Source organism: Microcaecilia unicolor, chromosome 2 (assembly GCF_901765095.1).
Source record: "Microcaecilia unicolor chromosome 2, aMicUni1.1, whole genome shotgun sequence".
Taxonomy (NCBI): domain Eukaryota; kingdom Metazoa; phylum Chordata; class Amphibia; order Gymnophiona; family Siphonopidae; genus Microcaecilia; species Microcaecilia unicolor.
The window spans coordinates 66,244,609-66,267,904 of record NC_044032.1 but is presented as its reverse complement, the minus strand read 5'-3'; the positions used below and the strand labels follow the sequence as shown (position 1 = coordinate 66,267,904).

The following is a 23,296-nucleotide window of genomic DNA, read 5'->3' as shown; positions in this document are numbered from 1 at the left end:
TTTAATGGCTTTTTGTGCACTTTCAGGATTAAAAATAGTTTCTATATAAAACCAGCACTAGATGGCTTTCTTACAGTTGGGTACAATTTTATGCTTGTGTTTTGTCTTGCTTTGGTCTTTAGAGGCTGGTGGTACCCCTTAGCCCCTGCACTGGGTATTTAAAGTTGTTTTCATTATGCATATTTTTTTTTTAAAGACTGGTACTATAATGTCTCACCCATAGTATATATTTTTGCGGATTCTTCTTTTTTTCTAATCCCTTTTCTAAAGCTGATTCCATTTGGCCCCACAATGGGTATCAAGAGTTGTTCTCTCTTCTTTTCCTCATTCCTGGTTCTTCTCTTTCGGTCAAGGGTGCTGAACCTAGTCTTTGAGAGATACTCGGCCTTTTCTCGGCTGAGAGGTGCCCAGCTCTACCACCGGCTACCTTTCAGGTGCTGTGGAGGACTTGCAGCTCATCTGCATGTCCTTTACAGCCTTCTCCGGGGTGACTCCCAGGTCCACTCTGATCCACTCAGGGCCTCCGCTCTAGGTGCCCAGCGCGCCCACCAGGTGCTGTGGAAGACTTGCAGCCCTTCTGCATATCCTCACAGCTGTATCCGGTGTGACTCCCAGGTCCACCCTGATCTTCCCAGGGCCCTCGCTCCAGGTGCCCAGGGTTTCCAGGTGCTTTTTGGCTAGGATCAGGCGACCCTCGTGGAGGAATGCTGGCTTCGGCCTAAACCTGGTAAGCCTTTCCTCGGCTAAGAGGTACCCAGCTCTATCATCGGCTGCCTTTCAGGTGCTGTGGAGGACTTGCAGCTCATCTGCATATCCTTTACAGCCTTCTCCGGGGTGACTCCCAGGCATTTTTATCTTTACGTTTATTTTTCTCCCAGTTACTACTTATGGCTCCAGTACACTTTTTCTTCTTGGTACTGTCCCTTCCTAATCTGTTTCTCCATCTGAAACCACTGTACACTGCTGGAACACATTGTCCACCCTCTGTATTCATCATCTCACCATCTCTTTTTTTTCCTCTTCCTTTTTCTCAGCTCTCAACCTTCAACATTTCCTTCCTTCCATTCATCCATCTCCTTTCTATCTGAGTACATCTCGCCTTCGTTGCTGTCGTCATACCTCTCCTACTCTTCTCCGTACTCTCTTCTCCTTCTGCTCTCCGCTGGAGACAAATCACATTCTCCGAGGACAAGCAGGCTGCTTGTTCTCACGACTGGGTTGACGTCCACGGCAGCCCCCACCAACCGGAACAAAACTTCGCGGGCAGTCCCGCACGCAGGGCATGCCCACCGTGCATGCACGGCTGTCTTCCCGCCCGTGCGTGACCGTTCCCACTCAGTTTTTTTCGAATCAGCGCTGGAGAGAGACGTGTTATCGTCTCTCTGTCAGCCCCGGAAACCAGATCGCGGCATAGCCGTGAGTTTTTCTCTTTTCGTACGCGGTCGCGCTTCTTTCCTTTTTTCTGTTAAAAAAAAGAAGTTTGTCCCCTAGTCGTCTTTAGCCGCGGGGGCGCCTCGTTGCGGCCTTGTGGCCGCGCGGTCGTTTTCTTTTTCGGGTGTTCTTTTCACCGCCATCATCGACGACTTTGACTTCGCCGACGCGATTTTTCCGTCGATGTCCTCAAAGGTCCCGAGCGGATTCAAGAAGTGTGGTCGGTGCGGCCGGCAGATCTCACAGACCGATACTCACGCTTGGTGCCTCCAGTGCCTTGGGCCGGAGCATAATACTAAGACGTGCACCTTATGTCTCGGCTTGCGGAAGCGGACACAGGTGGCGAGGCAAGTTCTTCAGGACCGTCTTTTTGGAACTTGCACCAGCCCGTCGACGGCCGGATCTTTGGTACCGGTACCGATGTCGACGAAGTTGGCACCGACCCCAGGAGTACAGGTACCGTTGGCCCGCCGGTGACGGCGGGGGTGAGCGGCCGCGCAGGCAATCGGCCGCGGCCACTCCCTCTACCCAGGGCCATCGGGACCGAACCCTGTCAGACCAGATCCCTCGAGGCCGGGGGGGGGGGGGTTCTACCTCCTCTTAATCTCTGCCGCCGAGCGCCGATGACGGGCACCGAAAGAAAACCAAAAAGCACCGTCATCGGTCGCCCACGGCGCACGGGACTACCAGCTCCAGCGCCTCCAGAGATGATTCAACGCCGAGGAAGCGGCAGTGCCGAGAGGAGCGTTCCCCCTCGGTTGAAGAGGTGTCACTGCATCAGTCCATGGGTGCTTCGGTACCGTCTCCTGGACCCGAGCAGCTTCCGACACCCACACCGGCCCCCCCTGCCTTTCCCGACAGCGGGCCTTGACGAGTGCCTCCGAGCCATCCTTCCAGGGATTCTGGAAGGGCTGATGCGCCAGGCTTTGCCGGCACCAAGGGTGCTTGTGCCCCCGGCGCCGTTGATGGAGGCGCCGGTGTGCTGTAGCCCGAAGCCGAGGCCTCCGACGCCGCTTGCGGCACCGGTGTCGACCGCCACGCAGGTGGAATCCACGTCGATGGAGGGAGCTTCATCCCCGCCGGCGCAGGAGTCCACCGCTCGACGCCATCATCGAGGACATGGTTCCTCACAGTCGAGACGGGCCCGGTTCAGGTCTGAGCTGCAAGAGCTCATGTCCGACACCGAGGAAGAGGCCTCGTGGGGGGAGGAGGAGGACCCCAGATATTTCTCCTCAGAGGAGTCTGAGGGCCTTCCCTCCGACCCCACTCCTTCACCGGAGAGGAAGCTCTCGCCCCCTGAGTGCCTCTCCTTTGCCTCCTTCGTCAGGGACATGTCTATTTGCATTCCCTTCCCCGTGGTCTCTGTGGATGAGATGAGGGCTGAGATGCTCGAGGTCCTCGACTATCCATCACCACCTAGAGAGTCTTCCACGGTGCCGTTGCACAATGTCCTCAAAGAAACACTGCTTCGGAACTGGCTGAAGCCCTTATCTAACCCCACCATCCCCAAGAAAGCGGAGTCCCAATACAGGATCCACTCTGACCCAGAGTTGATGCGGCCCCAATTGCCTCATGACTCGGCGGTCGTGGACTCTGCTCTCAAGAGGGCACGGAGTTCGAGGGATACCGCCTCGGCGCCCCCGGGGCGGGAATCTCACACTCTGAACTCGTTTGGGAGGAAGGCCTACCAATCTTCTATGCTCATGACCCGCATCCAGTCATACCAGCTCTACACGAGCATTCACATGCGGAACAATGTGAAGCAACTGGCGGACCTGGTCGACAAGCTCCCTCCGGAGCAGTCCAGGCCTTTTCAGGAGTTGGTCAGGCAGCTGAAGGGGTGCAGAAAGTTCCTGTCCAGGGGTATCTATGACACCTGTGATGTGGCATCTCGAGCTGCCGCCCAAGGTATAGTGATGCGCAGACTCTCCTGGCTGCGTGCCTCTGACCTGGACAACCGCACCCAGCAACGACTGGCGGATGTCCCTTGCCGGGGGGATAACATCTTTGGCGAGAAGGTTGAGCAGTTGGTGGACCAACTACACCAGCGGGAAACCGCTCTCGACAAGCTCTCCCACTGGGCGCCTTCAGCATCCACCTCAGCAGGTGGACGTTTTTCCCGGGCCAGGCAGGCTGCGCCCTACGCCTACAACAAGCGTAGGTACACCCAGCTGACCCGAAGGCCTCCTCAGGCACAGGGACAATCCCAGCGTGCTCGTTCCCGTCAACAGCGTGCGCCTAAGCAGCCCCCTGCGCCTCCACAGCAAAAGCCGGGGTCGGGCTTTTGACTGGATCCATGGGAACATAGCCGCCATCAAAGTGTCCATACCGGACGGCCTGTCGGTCGGGGAGAGGTTGAAAGTTTTTCACCAAAGGTGGCCTCTGATAACCTCCGACCAGTGGGTTCTCCAAATAGTGCGGTGCGGATACACCCTGAATTTGGCCTCCACTCCACCAAATTGCCCACCAGGAGCCCAATCCTTCAGCTCCCATCACAGGCAGGTACTTGCAGAGGAACTCTCCGCCCTTCTCAGCGCCAATGCGGTCGAGCCCGTGCCACCCGGGCAGGAAGGGCAGGGATTCTATTCCAGGTACTTCCTTGTGGAAAAGAAAACAGGGGGGATGCACCCCATCCTAGACCTGAGAGGCCTGAACAAATACCTGGTCAAAGAGAAGTTCAGGATGCTTTCCTTAGGCACCCTTCTACCAATGATTCAGAAAGACGATTGGCTATGTTCCCTGGATTTAAAGGATGCTTACACTCACATCCCGATACTGCCAGCTTACAGACAGTATCTCCGATTCCGTCTGGGGACACGGCACTTTCAGTATTGTGTACTGCCCTTTGGGCTCGCCTCTGCACCACGGGTATTCACGGTGTCTTGTGGTGGTTGCGGCGTATCTACGCAAGCTGGAGGTGCATGTGTTCCCGTATCTCGACGATTGGCTGGTCAAGAGCACCTCAGAGGCAGGAGCTCTGCGGTCCATGCAGTGTACTATCCACCTTCTGGAGCTGCTGGGGTTTGTGATAAATTACCCAAAGTCCCATCTGCAGCCAGTCCAATCTCTGGAATTCATAGGAGCGCTGCTGAATTCTCAGACGGCTCAGGCCTTCCTTCCCAAAGCAAGGGCGCAGAACCTTCTATCCCTTGCCTCTCAGACCAGAGCGTCTCAGCAGGTCACAGCTCGGCAGATGTTGAGACTCCTGGGTCATATGGCCTCCACAGTTCATGTGACTCCCATGGCTCGCCTTCATATGAGACCTGCTCAATGGACCCTAGCTTCCCAGTGGTGTCAAGCTACCGGGAATCTAGAGGATGTCATCCGTCTGTCCATCAGTTGCCGCAATTCGCTGCACTGGTTGACCATTCGGACCAATTTGACCCTGGGACGTCTATTCCAAATTCCGCAGCCCACGAAAGTGCTGACGACAGATGCATCTCGCCTGGGGTGGGGAGCTCATGTCGATGGGCTCCACACCCAGGGTCTGTGGTCCCTCCAGGAACAAGATCTTCAGATCAACCTCCTGGAGCTCCGAGCGATCTGGAACGCACTGAAGGCTTTCAGAGATCGGCTGTCCTGCCAAATTATCCAAATTCGGACAGACAATCAGGTTGCAATGTATTACATCAACAAGCAGGGGGGCACCGGATCTCGCCCCCTGTGTCAGGAAGCCGTCGGGCTGTGGCGTTGGGCTTGCCAGTTCGGCATGCTTCTCTAAGCCTCATACCTGGCAGGCGTAAACAACAGTCTGGCCGACAGACTGAGCAGAGTCATGCAACCACACGAGTGGTCGCTCCATTCCAGAGTGGTATGCAAGATCTTCCAAGAGTGGGGCACTCCCTCGGTGGACCTTTTCGCCTCTCAGACCAACCACAAGCTGCCTCTGTTCTGTTCCAGACTACAGGCACACGGCAGATTGGTGTCGGATGCCTTTCTCCTCCATTGGGGGACCGGCCTCCTGTATGCTTATCCTCCCACACCTTTGGTGGGGAAGACCTTACTGAAGCTCAAGCAAGACCACGGCACCATGATTCTGATAGCGCCTTTTTGGCCCCATCAGATCTGGTTCCCTCTGCTTCTGGAGTTGTCCTCCGAAGAACCGTGGAGATTGGAGTGTTTTCCGACTCTCATTTCGCAGAACGACAGAGCGCTTCTGCACCCCAACCTTCAGTCTCTGGCTGTCACGGCCTGGATGTTGAGGGCGTAGACTTTGCTTCGTTGGGTCTGTCTGAGGGTGTCTCCCGCGTCTTGCCTGCCTCTAGAAGGGATTCCACTAAAAAGAGTTACTTTTTTAAGTGGAGGAGGTTTGTCGTTTGGTGTGAGAGCAAGGCCTTAGAACCTCGCTTTTGTCCTGCACAGAACCTGCTTGAATACCATCTGCACTTATCAGAGTCTGGCCTCAAGACCAACTGAGTAAGGAATCACCTTAGTGCGATTAGTGCTTACCATTATCGTGTAGAGGGTAAAGCCATCTCTGGAGAGCCTTTAGTCGTTCGATTCATGAGAGGCTTGCTTTTGTCAAGGCCCCCTGTCAAGCCTCCTGCAGTGTCATGGGATCTCAATGTTGTTCTCACCCAGCTGATGAAACCTCCTTTTGAGCCACTGAATTCCTGCCATCTGAAGTACTTGACCTGGAAGGTTATTTTCTTGGTGGCAGTTACTTCAGCTCGTAGAGTCAGTGAGCTGCAATACCTGGTAGGTCATGCTTCTTATACAAAATTTCATCATAACAGAGTAGTACCCCGCACTCACCCTAAGTTCCTGCCAAAGGTGGTGTCGGAGTTCCATCTTAACCAGTCAATTGTGTTGCCAACATTCTTTCCCAGACCACATACCTGCCCTGCTGAACGTCAGTTGCACACATTGGACTGCAAGCGAGCGTTGGCCTTCTATCTGGAGCGGACACAGCCCCACAGACAGTCCGCCCAATTGTTTGTTTCTTTCGACCCCAATAGGAAAGGGGTCGCTGTCGGGAAACGCACCATCTCCAATTGGCTAGCAGATTGCATTTCCTTCACTTACTCCCAGGCTGGGCTGGCTCTTGAGGGTCATGTCACGGCTCATAGTGTTAGAGCCATGGCAGCGTCAGTGGCCCACTTGAAGTCAGCCACTATTGAAGAGATCTGCAAGGCTGCAACGTGGTCATCTGTCCACACATTCACATCACATTACTGCCTCCAGCAGGATACCCGACGCGACAGTCGGTTCGGGCAGTCGGTGCTGCAGAATCTGTTTGGGGTTTGAATCCAACTCCACCCTCCAGGACCCGATTTATTCTGTTCAGGCTACACTCTCAGTTGTTCTTCGTAGGTCAATTTCTGTTATGCCCTCGCCGTTGCGAGGTTCAATTGACCTGGGTTCTTGTTTTGAGTGAGCCTGAGAGCTAGGGATACCCCAGTCGTGAGAACAAGCAGCCTGCTTGTCCTCGGAGAAAGCGAATGATACATACCTGTAGCAGGTGTTCTCCGAGGACAGCAGGCTGATTGTTCTCACCTACCCTCCCTCTTCCCCTTTGGAGTTGCTTTTTCCTCATTCCTTTGCTTGTCATTCAACTGAGCGGGAACGGTCGTGCACGGGTGGGAAGACGGCCGCGCATGCACGGTGGGCGTGCCCTGCGTGCGGGACCGCCCGTGAAGTTTTGTTCCGGTTGGTGGGGGCTGCCGTGGACGTGAACCCAGTCGTGAGAACAATCAGCCTGCTGTCCTCTGAGAACACCTGCTACAGGTATGTATCATTCGCTATCCTGGGCCTCCACATCAGCTGTCTCCTATTTGTGCAGGTCACACCGTGATATCTCCAATCTAATTTCTGTTCCTCTCCTCCCTTCTTCCCTGCCTTTCTCTTGCGCTCTGTGGAATGCCCGCTCTGTCTGTGACAAACTTTCCTACATGCATGACTTTATCTCTCGTACTCTCCATCTGCTTGCCCTAACTGAAACTTGGCTTTACCCTGAAGAGACTGCTTCAGTAGCGGCCCTATGCCATGGATGTTATCTTTTCTCCCATACTCCTCACCCGGTTGGCCGCGGAGTTGGTGTCGGGCTACTACTTTCACCCTCTTGTAGATTTCAACCTCTTCTTCCACCTCAGTCTCACTGTTTTCTTCCTTCGAAGTCCATTCCTTCCGTCTATTCGCTCCTCTGCCTCTCTGAGTAGCAGTCATTTATCGACCCCCCTGATAAGTCCCTTTCTTCCTTTCTCACTGACTTTGATGCCTGGCTTTCCTTCTTTCTTGAATCTTCATCTCCTTCCCTCATTCTTAGGGATTTTAACATTCTAGCTAATGATCCCTCTGACTCTTAATGCTTCTCAGTTTCTTGCTTTAACATCCTCTTTCAATCTTCAACTGTGCTCCACTGCCCCACTCACCAGAATGGCCAGTGTCTTGATCTTATCCTCTTCTCAAACTGCTCACTCTCCAGTTTCTGTGCCTCAGTCTTCCCCTCTCTGACCATCATCTTATAACTTTCACACTTAAACACCCTCCTCCCCAGTCCAGTCCAATCTTAACCAATACATTGTAAAAGGGTCAGCTTCCTCCACTCTGGGTTGGGGCCGGCAACCCTGTTAGGCTCACAGGTTTCCAGCAAAGAACCAGACTGCCATATAGACTTAAGACCAAAGTGCTTTATTCTCAATTCAGTTCCACTCTCAAAATTGAAATGCAGTTCACAAAGAGGGTTCAGGCCAGGTTCCAAACTCCAGCCAACATTCAGTTCCTTAACAGTTCAGGCCCACTTCTTTTGCACTACCTTCCCCTCTCCCTCAGAAGGGCTGATTGTTCTCACCTACCCTCCCTCTTCCCCTTTGGAGTTGCGTTTTACTCATTCCTTTGCTTGTCATTCGACTGAGCGGGAATGGTCGCGCACGGGCGGGAAGATGGCCGCGCATGCGCGGTGGGCGTGCCCTTCGTGCGGGACCGCCCCCAAAGTTTTGTTACGGTTGGTGGGGGCTGCCGTGGACATCAACCCAGTCGTAAGAACAATCAGCCTCCTCTGCTTCAGAAGCCTGCTCTTCTATACATCCCAATAATTCAACCCTTTCACAAACAGCCTTTTCAAAGGAAACCACTACTTAATGCCCCTGTCCTCTTCACAGCACCCAGGAGGACCCTGTACCAAACAGTGCTGGCAGCTGCTCTCCTACCTCACAGCACCACACCCCTGTGGCCTCTCACACTGCTTTCATGTGCTGGACAGGGCTACATTTACATTCTCACACTCCATTGCAGCTTACTCTCCCCCCCCCCCCCCCCCCCCCAGGGAAGCTCCAGTGGCAGGCCCTTTCCGTCTTCCACCTACTCCATGGCAGCTTCTCTCTCAATCAGTTTCATCTTCCTGGGGGCTGGGAGCCACCCAGAAATCTCTCTCTCCATTCCCCCCTCCTCTCACAGCTGGAGGGAATTATATACCGGCGATGCAGCTAAGGGACTGAGCTTCACCTCCCCTTCTCCCTCTAGTGGGGAAGGGAGTAACTGGCTCCCCTAGCACTGAGCCACTGCTCCCCCTGCTGGGGTTGAAAATCCATTCCACCCTTTTGGGGCTACCCTCCTCTTTCCTGCCTGCAAGGGATTCTGGGAACCGTAGTTTAGGGATTAGCTGCTTCTCTTTGGGGCTCCGAGTGCTAGGTTTGTCACAACATTTAGGAATCTTCAGGTTATTGACCTTTCTACTCTGTCCTCCAGTATTTCAAATATCTTCTCTACCACTATGTTATCCAAGTCTGTCAATGAGGCTGTCTCTTCCTATAATACTATTGTCTCCTCTGCTCTGGATACTCTCGCGCCTCCCATTCCCCGTTCTGTAAAACGTACCAAACCCCAGCCTTGGCTGACCTCTAGAATCTGCTACCTACGTTCCTGTGCCTGCTGTGCCGAACGCCTTTGGCTGAAATTCCGTGCCCATGCTGACTTCATACATTTCAAATTCTTGCTGACCTCCTTCCAGTCTGCTCTTTTACTTGCCAAACAGGACTATTATAACCAGTTGACAAATTCTCTTGGCTCAAACCCTTGACGTCTCTTTGCCACACTGAACTCTCTCCTCAAAGTGCCTTCACCTCCAACCTACCTCCCTTCACTTTCCCTCCAGCCTCTGGCTGAGTACTTTCATGATAAGGTTCACCAGATTAAACTTGAATTCTCAACCAGGTCACCTCCACCTCTCCTTCCCTTAGTCCATTCTCTCAACCCTCCAATCCCTGCCTCCTTTTCTTCCTTTTCTGAAATCACTGAAGGGGAAACTACACATCTTATTTCCTCCTCTAAACTAACTACCTGTTCCTCTGATCCATCCATCTACTTAACACTATCTCTCCTACTGTCATCCCTTTTATCTGTCATATCCTCAATCTTTCACTTTCCACTGCGACTGTTCCTGATGCCTTCAAACATGCCGTAGTGTCACCACTCCTTAAAAAACCTTCATTGGACCCTACCTGTCCTTCCAACTATCAACCCCCATCTCCCTCCTCCCTTTCCTATCCAAGATACTTGAACATGCTGTTCACTGCCGTTGCCTTGACTTTCTTTCATCTCAAGATATTCTTGATCCACTTCAGTCTGGCTTTTGCCCCCTTCTTTCAACTGAAACAGCGCTTGCTAAAGTCTCCAATGATCTGTTCCTGGCCAGATCCAAAGGTTTCTATTCTATCCTCACCCTTCACGATCTATCTGCTGCTTTTGACGCCGTTGATCACAGCCTACTCCTTGATACGCTGTCCTCACTTGGATTTCAGGGCTCTGTTCTTTCCTGGTTTTCTTCTTATCTCTCCCAGCATACCTTTAGTGTATACTCTAGTGGATCCTCCTCTACTTCTATAACACTGTCAGTTGGTGTACCTCAGGGATCTGTCCTGGGATCTCTTCTTTTCTCCATCTATACTTCTTCCCTTGGTACTCTGATCTCATCCCATGGTTTTCAGTATCATCTTTACGCTGATACCTCTCCACACCAGAAATCTCAGCTGAAATCCAGGCCAAAGTATCAGCCTGCCTGTCTGACATTGCTGCCTGGATGTTTCAGTGCCATCTGAAACTAAACATGACCAAGACTGAGCTTCTTATCTTCCCCCTAAACCAACCTCTCCTCCTCCCCCATTCTCTATTTCTGTGGATGACACTCTCATCCTTCCTGTCTCATCAGCTCGTAACCTTGGGGGTCATCTTCGACTCCTCCCTCTCCTTCTCTGCACATATTCAGCAGACTGCTAAACCTGTCGTTTCTTTCTGTATAATATCAGCAAAATTCGCCCTTTCCTTTCTGAGCACACTACCAGAACACTCATCCACACTCTTATCACCTCTCGCTTAGACTATTGCAACTTACTTCTCACAGGTCTCCCACATCTCTCTCCTCTTCAATCTGTTCAAATTTCTGCTGCACGACTAATATTCCGCCAGTGTCGTTATGCTCATATTAGCCCTCTCCTCAAGTCACTTCACTGGCTTCCTATCCGTTTCCGCATACAGTTCAAACTCTTCTTATTGACCTATAAGTGCATTCACTCTGCAGCTCCTCAGTACCTCTCCACTCTCATCTCTCCCTACATTCCTCCCGGGGAACTCAGTTCACTGGGTAAATCTCTCTTATCTGCACCCTTCTCCTCCACCGCTAACTCCAGACTCCGTTCCTTTTGTCTTGCTGCACCATCTGCCTGGAATAGACTTCCTGAGCCGGTCTGTCAAGCTCCAACTCTGGCTGTCTTCAAATCTAAGCTGAAAGCCCACCTTTTTGATGCTGCTTTTAACTCCTAACCCTTGTTCAGAACCCTTATCTTATCATCCTCACTTTAATATTCCCTTATCTCTTGTTTGTCCTGTTTGTCTGTCCTAATTAGATTGTAAGCTCTGTCGAGCAGGGACTGTCTCTTCATGTTCAAATGTACAGCGCTACGTACGTCTAGTAGCACTTTAGAAATAAGTAGTAGTAGTAGTCTGGTATTCAAGATATCCACAATGAATATGCCTGGGATAAATTTTCATGCACTGCCTCCATTCTCTGCAGATCTCTTTTGTGCGTATTCATGTGGCTATCCTAAAAACCCGACTTGCTGGGTATGTTCTGAGGACTGGGTTGAGAACCTTTGGTTTAGGTTATTGGTGGTACTGTTACTATTTATGGATCCTAGGTAAAGTTTATTTGGCAGCCTGTTTCAACTCAGTTTGTTTATGAAGGTTCTCTGACTATCAAGGTAAACCTTTTTAAAGACATTTCATTAGCTCTTTTTAGTTTTTTGGAGGTTGTTTCTTTACACCTGTTTTTATCTACCCCTCTCTAGCCCCCCGGTGGACCCTTCCACACGGAGGTATACAGAGGGTTTGTTCTTCTATTAGCTTCTTTACCGCCTCCCTAAATTCTAGTGTCACTCCTTCCCATGGGTATCGCTGTTGGGGAGGCATCAGAAGGCGCAGTTCAAATCTAATCCCCATTACCACGGCTTTCTGTCTATCTGGATCTAAGTGAATCTTTGGCCATTTATGTTCCCACATTAAATCTATGTAAGTGAGAGAGAGAGAGAATCTAACTTGTGTGTATGTGGGTAGTATTCAGTGAAATAGGTGAATGAGAGAAAATAGATTGAAATAAAGACTGAAACCAGTTAGTGAAAGAATTACTCATTTATTCTTGCCCCCAAATAGGGACTTCAGTCAGGTACAGACATCGGACAGATTCTGGGTACAACTGGACAGAGCTTCGCTGCTTCCAAGGTGTTGGGGAAAAGTTCCGAAGAATCCTTGGAAGAGCACTGTTTATATAGAATTTGGTGCCCATACAAGTCTATGGAGAGGGATTTTTTTCTCTAATATTGCTTAATCTATGAGTCATGACCTCCGGTCAGGTGCCCACCTGCCCCTCCTCCCACAGATTGCTTAATAATTTCAACTTTTACACTTTCACTTCCTCTTTTCCAATCTTATGACAGAGATCTGTGTTTTTATATCTTGTGATACCAGGAGCCATATTTCAAAAACATCCTTCATCTTAAGAACCACACTTTTTACCATTTTTATCTCTAATTTCTACACCTTAAGTGTTACACTCAATTTGAAAGTTGTACCAGGTTTCACTATGACTCACCACGCAGCCCTGCTTTTGCAGGCTCTCTGCTATAAGGCCATCAACAGGTTATTAGGCCTAGTCAGTGCTTTTCAGCTGTTCCAGGCTGTGCAGCTTGGCCCACCACTATTCCAGTGGATATGTCTCAAGCTTGAACACATATTAACATTCCCCTCTTCACCCTATCTCATAGGGTGACACCAGGGTTAATGCACCATGGTACCATCCATTCCAGAAGGTATCCTATAAAATTATAGAATCGAGTGAGTCTAATTGAAAACTGGTATAGTCTGATTTGTTCGAATTAAGGTTGTAACATATGCACTACTTCGGTTATTTCAATTCTTCTGTGGGGGGGCTTACCCATACCTGCGATTAAGTAACATACTATAATTACACCAATAATATTTCTTAACCTATTAATATGCAGGGTTTACTCTTACTCTTACATATGTGTATATATATATATTGCTATCAATCAATAATTCTTTGATTATATACTGATTATATCTTAAGTATACATTTGCATAGATTACATAGTTATATTGATTATTGATCACATCATTTCATAAAGCTTTACGTTCTTATATTGTATCCCTGTGTGCTGTATTTGATTATACAGTTGCAGACATTTCTACATTGTCTCTAGCATTTGCATAGCGATTGGTCCATCTCATAGGGAGATAGTCCAATGTGTTGTCTCCTGTGGTGTTGGGAAGGAGATTTTCGTACAGGGCATATTGTCCTGCGGTTGTCTTTTTCATTATGGCGGTTTCAATTAAGCGTTCTACTAAGCCTCTAGCACAAGGGATTATGCAACATCCTACTAATACAAAAATTGCAACCACTATGATTATGGTGGTGGCCGCAGAAATGATAAATGTCTTCCATTTACCAAAAGCTTTATCCATCCAACCAGTCCAAGATGTATCCACACCAGAGTTTTCCGCCAATTCCTGTGACAGTGAAGTAAGACCTTTCAAAGCTCTGGTGATCGATCCATCTGGAGCAGTATTGTTGGGGATAAAGGTGCAACACTGTGTACCTATTTTGTGGGACACTCCGCCATCTGCTGCCAAGATCTGGTCAAGCACTAATCGATTTTCTAGCGTCATTCTGCTGGTGGCGTCTAATTGTGCTGCAATTCCTTGAACTGCATCTCTAGTGTAATTTACAAATCTCTGCTGGTTGTAATATATATAGTTGATCCAGTCTACGTTCTTATTAATAGTAGCCCACCAAAAGAAGGCAGATTCGAACCCTGCTGCAATCTGGTTTCTGGCTTTAAACTCATCAGGTACCCCTCTTGGAACTCCAATTGCATCTATATAAACTCGATCATCAAAAGATCCAGGCATTGCATCTCTCTTCACTCGTGAGGAAGAGCTGCTATTAGTAGGGATCAAGTATGCTATAATGATTGGAATTACCAATTTGACTAAGGCACATCTGCCTGTCCAACTTCTGTGAAGTGTATGGTGGATAGCGTGGGTTCCACAATACCACCATATATCGGCTCTAGCCTGTGAGAAGTCCGTAAGGTTCAGACCCCTCAGAGTTTCTTTAGCTAGGGAACTGTTGCAATTGGTCAAATTTCCCAAAAACCGTGAATTTTTCACTCCATATCTTTCCAGACATGTATGATATCTGGTGCCAGGATCTGGAATCCTGAATGCAGGCGGTACCCTCATCCGAGGGGGTAAGTAAGGGTGATGTTTGTCAAGATGCTGACAAGACTGAGTAACTTCAGTTGTTACCTGTAGTAACTCTAACATACACCAAAAACCATCTGGATCGTTGTAAAGATCTAAAGGAAAGGGGACTACTGTTGGTTCTGCTCTTGCGTGAGCACAGAAATAACAATTGGAAACATTCAAACTTTTGGTAGTATAATGGGCCCATTCGAGCCACAGATTGGTATCTCCAAATCCTGTTTCTAGTGCCATTAAATCTTTGGAATTATTAATTGACACAACTTGGTAAGGAATTTTTTCTTCTGGGATCTTTGTTGGCATCAAGGGGTTCTGTGCTGGTTGGGGAGGGGGAACAATCTCAAATTTGCCAATAGGATCCCTGCCTGTGGTATCAATTCCCAAGGAATAGGTTCTGTACGTGACAGCAGTTACTCCTCTGAAAGTGATAGCAAACTGATTACACTTAGTCATTGGACAAGTGTTAAACACTCGTATTTTCATAATAGAAATACTCTTCTTGAGATCTGGAATTTCGCTGCCTGAATAGGGAACCCATGTACCTGTGTACCACCATACTTGTGCCCAACTTCCGCAGTTGGAGTAGGGACACAAGTATATCTCAAAAGCTGACAGATACTGCTGCACAGGATGTTCACCACACATAGTGTAGGCACACACATCGAGGGTTTGTTCTTCTATTAGCTTCTTTACCGCCTCCCTAAATTCTAGTGACACTCCTTCCCATGGGTATCGCTGTTGGGGAGGCATCAGAAGGCTGCGTGTTCGAATCACGTCGGGGTCACCACTGTTTTTATCTACCCCTCTCTAGCCCCCCGGTGGACCCTTCCACATATTAACACACCGCATTGGCATTAATTGTATTTGTTTCTTTTGTTTGTCTTTGACCTCTTTCAGTTTTATACTAACCTCTTCCACCTGTCCCCTAACTTTTCCAGCTACTTTTTTTTGTTGTTGTTTAAACAATAATGGCTTTCCCTTCTTACTTTACTTTCATAACATAAAGGTGGTTTCTTGCCCTTAAATCTTTTTTCAGTTTTGCCCACTGCTTTTTAAAATTCTCCTAGATGGTCCTTTCCAAGTAACTCCTCCTTGAAGTTTTCCTCCGTCTTGACAAAGTTGATTATTGTAAAGTTTAGGCAGCGATCACATGATGCAGTTAGTAGATCAGGATGTGTCTGCATGAGGCTTCTTGGTGGCCCTCTGAAAACACCTCGTTACAGCTTCATAACGTAGGAACTTTGAAGGAAAGCACTGCAGATCTTTATTTTGTATGGACAAATTTGTGGTACTGGTGGAGGCAGCAATGGCAAGTAAAGCACTGCCTGAGTACAGTCTCTGGAAGATAAGTTGGCGGAGTCCCCTACTACCACTGTGGTGACTCCTCCAGTGGTCTTTAACCACGGATATTACAGCAGCAGTAGTAACAGCTTTAGCGTTGAGATTACAACAACTTTCTGAGCAGCTTTCAGCGGTACAACAAATGCTTTCAGATGTTTCTTTGCACATGGGGGAGCTGGAGGTGCGTGTCTCCAAACTCGAAGATACTGCCTGCTTTTATCAGCATGATTCGGAGGTGCTCGTCTGCTAGGTAAAAGATCATACTACTAAACTTGACGATTTAGAGAATTGTGCTCGATGAGAGAATCTTATAGGTTTATTGGATTTCCAGAGTCAGTCCCCGAAGCTCAGCTGGTAAATATCCTGGAGGGCTGGTTGATGGCTCAGTTTCCATGTGGAGAACTCAGTACTGCTTAGAGCGGGCCCATTGGCTGGATCATCGCATTGACAGGGCAGTATGTCCTCGCTTGGTCATTGCGAAACTTCACAGTTACTCTCAAAAAGTTGCACTGCTGCAACTAATTTGAATATTCCAGGATTACTCTGCAGCTTTAAATGATAGTTGCAGGGCCTTCAGTCCAATTTTTGCCTTGCTTTATGAGCGGAAATTTCACTTCATGCTTCTCTACCTGGCTCAATTGAAGGTGTTTGTGGTTGGAACTTTGGAAGCTGTTTGCTACAGTTCGAGGCACAAACTTTGTTAATGCCTCGTCTTTTCTACTTGTTCATAATTCGTGGATAGTTGTCAAGTTTCTCTATGTGTTAATGTTTGTTACTGATCATGTAATTGCTTGTACAATAAAGGGGGGGGTGGGGGGGGGCGCTGCATCATCGACTTGATCGGCTTTCCTCTCCTAGAGATTGCTCTGGGATAGGCAAGCCCTCAGTTACTGATTGGGTATTGTTAGGATTGGATTTGGGGGGAGGGTGGGTATTAGGAGGAGGATGGGTGGGTTTGTTGTTGGGAGGGTTGGCTCCCCCTGTCTGCTTTTTGTTTGTATGCGCTTTGGGGTAGGGGCTGGAACCTCGACTTTCTCGAGGGAGCAATGATTAACTATATGCAGTGTGTTTTTTTTTCTAGCAAAAAAGGTGCCGGTACTCAAATGCTAGGCCACCCTTCAGGGGTGGGGTGATCACTGAGGGACCCACTCCACAGTAGCCAGGACCCTGCAACCAATCACAGAATCTATGACAAGGCAAAATTGGTGTGTAGAGCCTGAGCTCTTTCATTAAAACTTGGGGTCCATGGGTCAATTTTAGCAGACAATGGAAAAGGTGCCGGTACTCAGTAACCCCAAGTACCACCTCAAAAAAAGCCCTGACTATATGTCACATTCTTTATATTATTATGCTGTCTGCCTCCAGCTGTAGAGCATTCACATGGAATTTGGGCGGCATTTCCTCCCTGATAAAGCGCATGGAAATCTTGAATTCACTGAAACTGGGGGGCAGACATTGCATGCCTGTAGGAGACACACCTTAATGACGTAGAACATCAGAAGCTTAAATGTGCGTGGTTGTGAGGTTTATGTTTTTGCCTCCTCTGGTGGTAGAAGGGTGGGGTAGCTAAAGTCTTTAGCTTGTACGTCTGAGGTGCTTTTGTAAGTTGTTGGTGGCAGATATCTATTGCTTAAACTTTGTTTGCATATGAGGGAGATTTTTCCTCTATATGACCGTACACCGTTCTGTCCTTCTCTTCTATAGTGCCTTTTGCCTTTCCAAGACAAACTTGATAGTGCTTGGAGATCTGAACCTTCTTTCTGATCGTGAGATAGCACAGCTGCATTGTGCTGGGGGAGTCTCGGCCAGGCCCTGAGCTACTTGCCTCTTTCAGCACATCTCTCAAATTAGTAGATGCCTGGCGTTTGCTGCACCCTACCGACCTTGATTACACACATAGATCCAAGATAGGCGCAGTGCCCCATAGGTGCACGGAGCTGCAGATAACATGGCGCCGTGCACCGAGGGGCATGCGCGTTCGTGCCAGCGGGGTGCCATGGAAGCGGGGTGGGCTCGTTCCCGCCGCCAAAGGGCACCCCGCTGGTAGGGGAGGAGAGAGAACGGGGTTTAAAAAACCCAGGGCGGAGCCTGGACGACCTTTTCTCGCGTCCGGGCTCCAGGTGCAAGCAGCGCACCTGCATCCGCGACCCAGCGTCCCGGGCATCAGCGATCCAGGTCCCCCGTACCAGTTTCCAGAGGCGCAGGGGAGAAAGAACGAGGCGAGGAGCGCAGGAGCGAGCAGATCCCGATTTCGGCTGCATCGGCATTGCACAGGCTCCAGGGTGGCTGGTTGATCCCAGAGGTCGGATTCTCTGCAGGCACCGTTGAGCAACAAGCAAGGAACCGCCAACCTAGGGTTACCATATGGCTCCAGAAAAAGGAGGACGGATTGAGCCAGCCGGGTTTTACTTCCATTGCTTTCCACTGAAAGCAATGGAAGTAAAATCCGGCTGGTTCAATTACTTCCATTGAAAGCAATTGCTTTCCATTGAAAGCAATGGAAGTAAAACCCGGCTGGCTCAATCCGTCCTCCTTTTTCTGGAGCCATATGGTAACCCTACGCCAACCCCCCCCGAAAGGTGCAGCTGGAAGGAGTGCCGGGTGATCCAGTGCCCTTACCAACGAGCGAATTGTAAGTTTAAAAAAAAAAACAAAAACTACTACAGCAGTTAAGTGCAGCGTGGGGGAGGAACGGGGCAATAGAGCAAGATGTAGGCGGCCATATTGTTTAGAGCATGCATGCTGCAGGGGGTGGCCATATTGGTTAGAGCAGGCATTATGCAGGGAGCGGCCATCTTGGATAGGGCAGACCTGATAGTCCATAGCATGCTAATAGAGGGCGGCCATCTTGGAGAGGGCAGATGCATTACAGAGATAGAGCAGAGGATGGGGATAAGAGGCGGCCATATTGGAGATGGCAGGACTCTAGCAGTAAAAGTGGCGGCCATCAAAAAAAAAAAGATATATACATATATATGAATATATCATATCATTGTAAAATTCAAGCCATTAATCAACCAGTGGAAAGTCTACATCAGGATGGGACTTTCCCACTTACTTAGCACGTAACAGAGTTTCAGACCTTTTTGATATCCCAGCTTTTTTTTGTGCGCTGTGATGTGCGGAGAAATAATAGCCTATACTGCTGCACAGCATAAGATGCTGATTACAGGCATTTGAATTCTAGAGACTCAGTTTCAGTGAGCTAGAGCTTATATTCACAATTCTAATCTGCATACTAAAGATACTTATCTCGGCGCAGATGACTTTTAAACATAATACAAGAACAAACCTCAAAAAGTTTGATTTATATAAATATAGGTTTCATTCTTATGGAAAGAAACCGGGAAAAATGCTGGCCTGATTGGTTAAATCTTGAGGAGGTTCCTGTACCATTGAATGCATAGTCAATCGACCGGATCAAATAGCACAACTTTTCTGTGATCACTTTTGGGATTTGTATGCTGCGAGGCCCAATGGAGATGCTCAGGTTTATTGCAGATTTTTTTAGATAGGGTTGTACTATTGCAGATAGGTTGAGACAGATCCCAGGTACTGAGTGCGCCTCTACAAGCCAAGGAGCTCCAGCAGGCCATTAAGAAATTAAAACCCTATTCTGCATCTGGAGCAGACATCTTCATTGACGAATATTATAAGCTTCTGCAGGAACAGATTATCGACCCCCCCCCCCCCCCCCCCCATTGTCTTATTATCAATCTGTGGTATCAATGGGCACTTTCCGTCTTCATGCGAATGTTGCTTTAATAACAGTAATGCCTAAACCTGGAAAACCATGCAAGGAACGGATTCTTACCATCCCATCTCCTTACTTAATGCAGACATCAAGTTCTTGGTGAGGGTGATGGCTTCCAGCTTCGCTAGTATTTTACCTGGTTTAGTTAGTCTGGCACGTGGGTTTTATATCGGTGTTTAGCCCTATACCTATGACCCCTTATCAGGCAGCAGAGGCGTAGCTAGGTAGGGCTAGGGGGCATGGGCCCCCACAGATTTAGTCCCGGCCCCCTCTACTTTTGACCCCCCCCCCCCCGCCAGGTACCTTTGCTGGGGGGGGGGTCCCCAACCCCCGCCAGCCGAAGTCTTTAGCGCCGGTCTCCGGCGTGTTCGCTGATCTGTACTGTGAGTCCTGACGTCCTGCACGTTCCTTTAAGTGAAATCAGGACTCGCAGCACAGATCAACGCTAGCAAAAATTCCCGTTTCTGTAGTAATAAACCATTCCTTTATACCTTATCTAACTGTGTGTACGTGACCATGCTCATGTCTACTGTCTTGTCTCTGCTGCTGTCTGCTAATGCCCCCCCTTATCTAAAAACATCATCTGGCTTTACTTGTCCCTGCAAAACCAGTCTCACATCCTCCAACCACAAATCTTGCACAGATAGTCCTAGGGCTTGTTTTACTTCCTTCACCCCTCCCTGTTGCTATGCTTGCAAATGCTCACCTCTCCTCAGGACTCTCTATGGTAGCTTCTCGTTGTTTTTCCCTGAATTATCCTAAATCTAAAGCTTTACCATTATCCTTGGGGTTGCAGTTCCACTGGATAGGGCCTTTTCCTCTCACTTGGGAAGATGCTGTGTTAACGTTATTTAGGGGTTCTCTACCCTATTTACTTAACTTCTCTTTACAGTTTGAACATAGCGCCTTTACTGTACGACACAGACTTTGGCAGGCATAGCTTCTTTCGCTCAGGGGACATATTCATCTTTTTAATATGCTTCTGGCCCCTAAGTGATGATACACTTTTCAGATGTTTCCTTTTATTTAAGAGGTAGGAAGGAGTGGCATCTCACTAGAACTGTTCAAGCATTTTTGCCAGAGGTGGGGGGAGAAACTGCGTATTCTGCTTTCCCCGATTCAAACCCCTAAGGCACATGAGGGCATGGGCCTTTTGAATATTTGTTACTTGACCAGCAGAATGCGCCATATTAATGACTGGTATAGGGATACAAAATACTTGTCTCACTTTTTAGAATAAAAGTTTGTTTATGGGATACATTTTAGTCAAATTATTCATACCTCCAATAAGTTGCCTCCTCACACCTTTCAGCATTACCCTCTGCTTAGATCTGCTAGGGCTGTCTGGAGATGAGTGTAGAGGAGGGACCAGTTCTCCAGTGACCCCTTACCTATCACTGTGCAGCAACTCTGCCTTCACCAGATGGGCATAGAAGGGTATTCATTATTTAGCTAACATAGTGAATGAGGAAGGTCAACTTAAAGTCTTTTGCCATTTTGCAATAGGAGTACTAGCTTCCCACCTCCCATTATTTTGCCTACCTGCAACTCTGACATTACCTATTCTCTCTTAACGTGGACAGATTGCACGGAATGAAAGATGTCCAAGAGACTGTCTGAAGCTTTTACACTTGGATCTCAATTACAGGTACTTTTCAAGTTTCATCACCAATATTTGAAGGACTCAGCCCTGGATCTGGATTATGCAAACTTGGCGACGACTTGGTCAAGAGACCATTGTTTTACTTTATCCACTGAGTAGCTAAATATTTTTGTGATTGAGAATTATAAAATGATAGAATCAATGTCGTTGAGAGAATTGCTTTACACATTTGCTCTGAGACGTCATATTTCTCCACACCATGCTCACAAAGCGGCTATAGCAGCCAGTGGAGTCTGCCCCAAATGTGACAATACCCCAGCAACATTGGGACATATGTTTTGGCACTGTCTGATCATCGCCTGCTTCTGGGGCACAATACTTACTGCTTTGCAGACTTATTAGGATTGTAATGTCACCTGTGACCCCCCCCCCCCCCCCCATATTATTTGGAAATTGTGTATACTGATCAATACTTATTGTTGTTTGTTTTTTTTATGCTCTCTGCAAGCACTTCCTTTTGGGGATCAAGGTGATACTTTTAAAATGGTTGTCTTCAAGAGACATGGAAACTTTTTTGGCGGACATTGCCTTCATAGGCTTGTAATTATCTGTTGAACTTCTGAAGTTGTTAGTTACCATCCCCTACTCCTCTGGAGTCTAGCAGTGGCAGTACTGCATTCTAGGCTGTTCGGCCCAGAGTCTAGGACCCTCACATTTGAGTGATCCATCTGCATCCTAATACTTAGCTTTCAGAGCTCTCTTATGTGACCTGCTTGTATATTTGGTGAACCTTTTGAGGAGTTAGTCCTCTTCCCGGAGCCTGAGATAACTTTAGTGTCACTTCTAGTAGTTCTATCCCCTATTATGATCAGACTTTGAATGTACTTGAAAAATGTCTCTTTGTGACTGCTTCACTCTGAAACACTTTGGTGTTAGAGTGAGGATAATGTGGCACTTACTCCTTTAAAAAAAAAAAAAAAAAAATTTATATATATATTTAAAGTCCTGAAGACATGAGACTTCATAGGCTTTTGTTTTTCCCCTTCCCCTGCTTTAGGAGCAGTGATGCCAACAATAGTTATTGCTGGGCTTTGTATATCATAGAGACCATGAAAAGGTGCAAACCATACATATTTCTAGTTTTTATTTTAATATAGCTATTTTGCTTTTCTTGAGCTGGGAGCAGACTTGAGTTGCAAGACAGCTGTACATGATTTTTTTCTGAAAAACTACCCTTCTAAGGTATTTGGCCTATGCTAACTTGTGATAAGTTGCTGGGCGTACGTCTAATAGCGCTATAGAAATAATAAGTAGTAGTAGTGGTCAGCAACTAAGACAGAGACTCCTATGACTAAGGACATCTGCTGTATCCAGATACAATCAAAAGGAGAATTAAGTAGGTGTGGGTAAAATTGTAGCCATAGCACGAGGGTGGGGGTAGTAACAGGGTAACTTTACCCATTATCAAATGAAAACTTATGCTTATGTACATCACAGGCTCTGTCAATTTAAGGGAATAAATGATAGAATATTCTGGAAAGATGCATATTCAGTAGGTAGGAAGGGTAATTATAATTAAGATAACGAAGAAAGGAAGAAAAAATATTTAAGAGGAAACAAAACTGAGGATGGTGAGCCTCAGTGTGTCCACTAGCAGGTGGACATATTGATAGCTCCCAGGGAAAACTGTTTTTATTTGCTACATATTATACTGTATTGGGAGTTTGTTTGTTACTATTTCCATAATTACTGATTGGCTTCTTTGACAATTTGAATAAACATTTATTATATCTAATACTTGTTTAGTAGCCAGAGTTTTTCTTGGCTGGAATTCTGCCTGGGGAAGTAAAGATTTATTTGAGGGTCGTTCCCCCACCCCCCCCCCCCCCCCCCCCACAGGAGACTTCAAGAAGGTTACTTCTGTCTCAGAGGCAAAACAGAAAGTAGACAATTTAATTTCATTTTTTTCTGTTTGCCCTTCTGTTTTCTTAATTCCTGGAACTGTTGTTAATCCCTTAGCCTTTTTTCAGATTATAAACTGCTTTGTAGTACCTCTCTTGACAGCCCGATGATCAAAGGTAAATCAGGTACTAGCGCCAGACTACTGCCTGCATTTACCTGTGCCGCCACGATCATCGGGCATACAGCGCCCAAGCGATGCAGTAGTGCAGAGCTCATTTAAATTAGATTTAAATGAGCTCTGCTTGTATTCTGCCCCTATGATCAAAGAACAGTGCTCTGATCGTAGGGGCGGAATAGCGCCTTAACCCTATGCCATTAGGTTAAGGCTATGTTCCTGCCCCCCCCCCCCAATCAGAGTCAAGCAGCCAAGGCTGTCACTGTGTCCTGGGGGTCCATAGGACCCCTGGACCCACATCCCAAAGCAAGGCCCTGGT

General features: G+C 48.0%; 1 protein-coding gene across 3 annotated transcripts in view; it reads left to right on the top strand.

Annotated features, from left to right (window-relative positions):
- Positions 1 to 23,296, top strand: part of MTMR12 (myotubularin related protein 12) — a 312,654-nt gene that overhangs the window by 7,416 nt on the left and 281,942 nt on the right. The window lies entirely within an intron of this gene.